Genomic DNA, 7,378 nt, shown 5'->3' with positions numbered 1-7,378 from the left:
CAGTACTGAAAATTGTAACCTGTAAACATTGTTTACTTCATTACTTCCTTTAGGCTTAATATTCTAATCCTTAACTGATTGACAAACCTGATAAGTAGACTTTCTTAGGTATTTAATTTTTAAGGAATTCTCAGGAACACATGGTCCCATTTGATGATTTTGGCACCCCTTATGGGTTGTTAGAAACTTGTGGAAGTTTGAAGAATCTAAATCATCACTTAGCTTTTAGAACTGCAACTTGGTTCCATATATTTCGATGATGATCTTTGGGCTGCTGCCTTACTGAAGTGATCATGAACAAGATGATAATTTTGAATGAAAACTTATTATTATATACCAATGAAAATTATTGAATTTGGTCACAACTATTTGTTTGTTACCTAAACTTGCCTGTTATATACATTGTTGAACATACATTATATTAGTTTACATACACTGTTTAGATTTAGCATCCAGTACTCTTCAGCAGTGTGTGTGCCTATCTGTATATCCCATGCTTTAATACTGCTTTTGCAATAATGAACCTGCCCCTATGATAGCACAATATAATTTTCCCGTGCAATACTGCTTTTGCAATAATGAACAATTAACCTATTTTTAGTTAATGTGTATTCCAATTGCGTTTTCAGAAAAGAACATTGTTGTTAATCTGTGACCTGCTCATTGTTGTTGAAAGTCAGTTTGAGGCCATATGCTGATAATGAGGCAATGGATTGTAAGATGGAGTAGTAATGGTGTTTATTTCTTTTTTTTCATCTTTTGAAGCGATTCTCCACTAACTAGATGGCATGCATGACAAGTGTCTCCTGTATCGGATTCCAGCCATGATAATAGCAGTTAATCAGATTGAGTGCATATATTTATGAATGATGATATTGTGTTCATTTTTTTAGGTCAATAGGTCCTATTGCTCTGCTGTAAATCTGCTCTTCAGGTGTTCTCTCTTCTGGTGGATTAGATTCTCAAACGACTCAGCGCGTTTGGTAAATTCAAGGTTTGCAAGATCCTTCATTTTGACCCCTCCACTCTACATTTACCTTTCCTGCAAATGTTTTCTGCCAGTGTCGTTGAGTCATCTGTGCAACAAAATCAAACGTAAATACTATACACCTATAAAGAGATAAAGGTTGTTTGTACTAATTGGGTGTTAGTTAAAGACCAGACCTTGTGCTTTCCATCACAGTGAGTATTTGTGTTTGTTAAGATCTTTTCGAATTTGAAATCATTGCTTTGCAAACCTACCTGTTGTCAGTCTTGCAGCAGCTCTGAACCTGAATGCTACCACTAATGGTTTTCAACATATAAATGAAAATGTGCACCGCGGAAATAGAAGCAACGAACTAGAATTACCATATTTTTTTTGCTGTACGAATCAATAGATCCAGCTCAGGATGAAATGAACAGGCACGAACCTAGAGGAACACACTGATGTACTTGATAAGCAAGTTTGTACTGATTGCCATAGAAAAAGACTTTCAGACGACCTACCTGCTTTTTTGTACTGAACATTTTTTAAAGAACAGATTCATTGCTCGCACGGGCATATACCAGTTAAGGTGTTACATGTTAGGCAAATAACAAATTCTTTAGTCAAGCTTTAGATTATTGAGATATTTAGTCAAGGTTCTGTGCATGCTTGGCTGTTTGTCATTGTATTTCTTTTTCCCTTGCTCTAAATTATTGCTTGGGTATGAGAATTTGAGAATAAGTAACTTCATAAAAATAGTAGTGCACTTGGTCTACTGCCACCTCTTTGCTTCTTGCAGCAAACTGCCATGCTGTACAAACTAGGTCTCTTTCCGAACTGCAACATGACATATGCCTTCACCTGGTTGTGTAGTTACAACTGCATTTTCAGCTCTTCACTGGATGGATGTGAAATGTCGAAATTTGTTTCAACAGATTTCTGAGGCCCTTTAAAATGCTCAATTGTTTCCTTGAGCTTCTTAATCTTTCTAATAATACCTTCACATTCTTGTTCTAGATCACTGATCTCCTGTTCTAATTTCATTAACAAATGTTCCTTTCTTGCTTTTACTTCCTGTATGTACAAGATCAAAACATTAGTTTTTTGCAGCAAAGATTGTGTGGAACCACATCCTTTACTCATCTGTGTTCATGGAGACATGGACACGGATTGTTATTACAATTTCTGGGACATCGAACATTTTTTGCAAGTTCAACATACTCTCATCTTGTTATTATCACTTGTCTTTGAAAATCAAAGCAGCCTGACATTGGCTTCTTATCTACTTTAATGTTTAGCTGGTCTCTTCCTTTTCTTTTCTTGACTATATACAAGCTAGCGTCACTGCAAATGCTTACTTGTGGTTCTTCATTTTCCAGGCGAATACTTCTGACTCTTGTTGCAAAACCCAAGGTAAAGATGGTCTCACACAAATCATCCTCATTTGGACGGATATGAACAAGCATCAGAGTTTTTGACTCACATCCTGTCAACACGAATACACCAAGGTGAGCTACAAGAAAACTGAGTTTGTAAAATAAGAAAGCATCAATTTTCTGCATTTCTGGAACTGTTAATGAGGTGCTACTTACCTTAGAATCTCTAAGAACTTGTGTGAGCTCGCTATTCCTGAGAATTAAGAAGTTGAACGTGTATCATTGTCTCAAAAATAAAAATCTGTTGTGACAACTGCCAAACACCAGTATATTAGGAAGGAGTAGAGGAGAACGACAGCCATGAGCCCACAAGCTCCGGGGCCAAACTGTTGCACGCGATACGGGGACGACCGAAGAAGGGCCAAGGTTGCTCACTGGCTGCACGCGGCAAGGCGTTCGAGGAGAAGACCGCCATGGCCAAGTGACTCCTCTTCTAGCATGTAGCATCTCATCTAGCCGGCCGGCGGCAGCGAGCGCATGGTCAAGGCAAGGAGGAAGCGTGGGGAAGGAGTGGGCGACACGCATGCCGAGGCAGGCAACATGCAGACGTCTGAGCAAGGGCCAATGGCGTTGGCGATTTAGGTGTTTTTTTTTTGTTTTTATCTTCTCTCTGTTGTAGCCGAGCAGTGGCAAGATGCTTGACCAGTTTGTGGTGGAGCCTGGAGAGCATTAATTTGAGATGCAACTTTGAAAAAGCTAACTTTGTCCATTGCTTGTTTGGGTCTTAACAATGTTACATTTATCTTGTAATTGATCAAGTCCGTGTTGACGATGATGAGCAAGCCCTGAACGAACACAGCGCCACGATGCACAAGGCCTGCATAGGCAAGCCCCAGCCCGCGTCGTCGTCCATCCGCCGACAGTGTAGAGTTCATAAAAAAAACTACACCACCTCGCTTTGGCTCTGCTGCGGAGTCCGCGTTGAATGATATAGGTGATACAAATAGTATGGAAAAAAAAGAGAAACTAATTTTATTAGCTTTGTATAAACTAATCTATACGACATAGGTCATAAAGATCATGAGACGGGCTTTATATTTTTAAAATAAAATTAGATTTGTAAATTTCTATCGTCTAAGCTATAAGCACATGCATCGTTATTGGTGTAGATAAAATTTACAGGATCTATGCAACGTGCTGACATTATTTGTAAAAATATATTGTTTTCACTCATGTCTACTGCTCATGGTCCGGCAATTGTAACCAGGATTGGTTTGATAGTTGATTTTCATATTGATAGTTGATTTTCATATTCAAATCATTTAATCGTATGACTGGTTATTACTAATTATAAGTCTGGGTATCTCCAAATTTCAGATAAACAGCACAGGAACAGAGATTGCAAGGTTTAGAAGAGCAGAGAAGGTCTCGATGGATAGTTCAGATGCAAAGGTTTCGAAGGAAAATGGAGGCCACTTAGAAGATATTGTACAAACAGAAAATTCCATTAACCCTATGGATGATTCTAGATGGTTGCAAGAAAGCATGAGTATAGAAGTTACCCACGAAGCTCTACCAGTTGACCAGGGCTTTAGCACGGCCCGTGATGAAAAGGCCCTATCAACTTCTGGGGTGGATCCGACGGGAGAAAAAGGACTTTCGGAAATCATAATCGTACAAAATAAACCCAAAAAATCTATGTCTTCACCGGTTGCCCCAGAAGGTATTGATATTTTCTCTTTGATGGATTAACCTAGAAAAACTGTTAACTATTGTTGTATACTTTAATTTAATCCTCTTTTTCAGATTATGTTTGTACCGATACTGATAGAGCCATAATTGAATCTATCAAAAAAATTCCATCTTCACCTGGGAATGAGGAGCTTGTGCTCATAGATGATGTTCTGGTGTCGAGAAACCACATGGAATGTCTTTTTCAGCCATATGAATACTTGTCTGACGAGGTAACAGATGCAAGTCATAATACTCAATCAAACATTGCCAACTTCAATGCTCTTTCTCTCTAATGGCGAAATGTATGCAGGTCATAGATGCTTATATTAAATTGTTGAAGGCCCAGGAGGGTTTGAAAAAGAGACCAGGAGGTACAGTCTATCTTGAAATTGCTTGCTTAGTTGCAATCATGAAGCAGGATGGAGAAAAGGATGAGACCATTGAAGCCAATTACCCTAACCGTGGCACTTCACAGCGTCCTAGTTTAGTTCAAAGGGTGCTAGCTTACTTGAAGCATGACATGGTAGCAATTTTTAAACGATCTATTGGTCTTTCATTATCAATTTTTTATGCCTGACAAAATATTTATTGTTTGATTTGATAGGTGTTCCTTCCAATAAATGTTACAAATACACATTGGTACCTTGCTGTTATAAATGCCGACAAACGTGAGGTTCAGGTGCTAGACTCTTTGGGCGCGATGTTCGGACGTGTTGACCTCAATAAAATTGTGGGTATTTCCTAACATAGCTATTTGTACACATTTTATATTTTAGAAATGCTGATTGATTCATTCTTCTATGAACAAATAGCGAGGTGGATTGCGGAAATAGATAGATTTCATATTGGAGGATACAGGCCCAAAAGAGCACAAATGGCTAGATGTTGAGGTTGATACCTGGCCGGTTAGGGAGATTTTACGTGGCAAATTATTACAAACAGATGGGTACGTCAGAAATAATGGCATGTCATATAAGTTGAATTTTATGTGTCTTTTCCTTTTTGATCTAATGTGAGCCTTAACCTCTATTAATGTTGTATGTAGTTTTCATGCGGTTTATTCTTAATAAACTTTATGGAGTATTCGACTGGGAACGATTTGTCAGACGAGTTCAATTAGGTAAACTATGTGTCTTACCACAAGTTATGAGTGTGCACTAGCTATGGGTTTTTAATTAATAATTAATTAGGTTCATACTATCGTGCAGGATGATATGAAAGAATTTAGATTGAAGCTTGCGGCGATCTTGCTATCGTCAAAATTAAACAAACGAAAGGGTGCTCCATATCTTGATAGGGATGAAAATATTGGAAGCCCAAGCGACTATGCCATAATAGAGAATCCAAAGATGGCTGATCGAGTGTCCACGACAAAGAGAAAACATTATGAGGAGGCCAAATGCTTAGTGGTTCAAACGAGCACCTCTCAACACATACAAACTCAGAATAAATCCCCACAAGTCCATGCCAACCAAGACCCTAATGAGTTTTGGGCATTTGAGGCCATGAAAGACATGCCAATGAACAAGGAAGACATGACTGAGTTACTGTGTAATTACGTCATGGCAATTCAAGATGAAGCGACATTGAAGTAAGCTACATGCTTATTTTAATTACTTTATTTACTAATAATAGTATGCTATCTTATATGACAAAAAACATCATTTATGTCTAATGCTTTGCAGGAAGCCTTGAGTTAAAGGTTTTCATCCCTTCATGATTGCCCTAAGTGTCAAGGACCTACAAGAGTTGTTAATGAACAATCGAGACATCTCTGAGAACTGTTTCAGCTTAGGTGTCCGTTTTCAGGCAGCTCGAGAGTACAATACAATGAAAAAATACAATAGTATTACGAAGCATCACATGGACCTGAGATTCTGTGTAAGCACATTTTTAAAATTCTTATCGTGTTATATTATATTGTCTTATTTGTTGTTCTCCTAATTGTATAAAGTAGGCCAAGTTATACTAATTCTGACTCTCGATATCCTTCTCTTCTAGAAAATGTGTGCTTTAACAAAAAATGCCAGAATACCGTAAAAAATACACTAAGAAAGAAATGGTTGTTGCGATTGGTGTATGTGAGAATATGGAATATAACTTAGCACAATGCAGATATGTAAGTCGCTTGCTCCTGCTTTTATTACTTGTTTCCTATATACTATTCTAAACGCTACCATGTTTACAGTTTCTTTTGCCATGGCTGCACGTTCGAAAGTATATGCTTTATGTTTTCGATCAGAAGGAGAAGATGCTTATCATGATTGATCCTAGACCTATTGAAGACTGGTATAAAGACACACCAGCACTGATGTATGCCAGGTACACTCTTGCATTTACCTTGCAGTACATGGACGCAGTGAATGTACATATTCCTGGATGGAATGAGGATGTCTTCAAATGGAAATTCAGATGGGAAGAAAACATTGTAGAGGACATAGATGGGTAACTAACGTAGAGTCACTATAGCTTGCAATAATAATACCTATGATTTAACTATTTCTATATATCGCTGATTATGAATCTTGCTGCAGACACTTAAGTGGATATCTTATTCTACAATATATGTCTGTGTGGAATAGACCAAAAGCCACATATATTTATACGGAGAGTATAACACTTTGTTTTAAGTTTTTGTGGAAGATTTTTCAAGAGATGCAGTATTACCCATGCGACAGGCACTAATATTGACATATACACTCGATCCTGTGTATAGGATGGTATGGAGATACGACGGAACTTATTCGTGGATTTATTGGCGCACGAATTAAATGGATATCGGAGATTTCTTCCTACCGATATAAAACATTATCTTAGGTGCATCATGGAAAGGTCTATAAAATAGAGTGTCGTGCTCTTAGTGACTGTTAATTTCATCAACTTTGCTTTTTGGATTAAATGTCAGTTTAATGTCTTACAGTATTGTTATCTTATTGTGCGATCCATGTGTTTTTAGTACAAAAGTTTAGTTGTCCCATAGCAACTCATGGGCATGCTACCTAGTGATAGTAAAAAAGAGAGGTGGTATCGCACCCTCGTGGAGCCCCAGAGCGACCCAGGCTGAGAGTGCTCGGGCTAGGGTGCTTGTAGGAGCAAATGTTTGCATGAAATAAAATGGTAAGACCAAGCTTGAGGGGAAGAAACGATATAGCTGTTCGATGCTCCATGTGTTGGTCAGAACGTTGCCGTTGTCATCCTTCAGTCGGTAGGTGCCTGGTCGGATCACTTCGGTCACCACATAGGGTCCTTCCCATGGTGGAGAGAGTTTAAGTTTCTCCTTGGTTGATTGGGTTCTTCGGAG

At 38.3% G+C, this 7,378-nt stretch overlaps 1 pseudogene; it reads left to right on the top strand.

Moving 5' to 3' along the window:
* Window positions 1-509: 509 nt before the first annotated feature.
* On the top strand, window positions 510-6,922 carry LOC136538364 (uncharacterized; annotated as a pseudogene).
* The last annotated feature ends 456 nt before the right edge of the window (window positions 6,923-7,378 follow it).

This window comes from Miscanthus floridulus, chromosome 2, assembly GCF_019320115.1.
Source record: "Miscanthus floridulus cultivar M001 chromosome 2, ASM1932011v1, whole genome shotgun sequence".
In the NCBI taxonomy this organism is placed as follows: domain Eukaryota; kingdom Viridiplantae; phylum Streptophyta; class Magnoliopsida; order Poales; family Poaceae; genus Miscanthus; species Miscanthus floridulus.
Note: the sequence above shows the minus strand (reverse complement) of the source record. Positions and strands in the feature narration are given on the sequence as shown.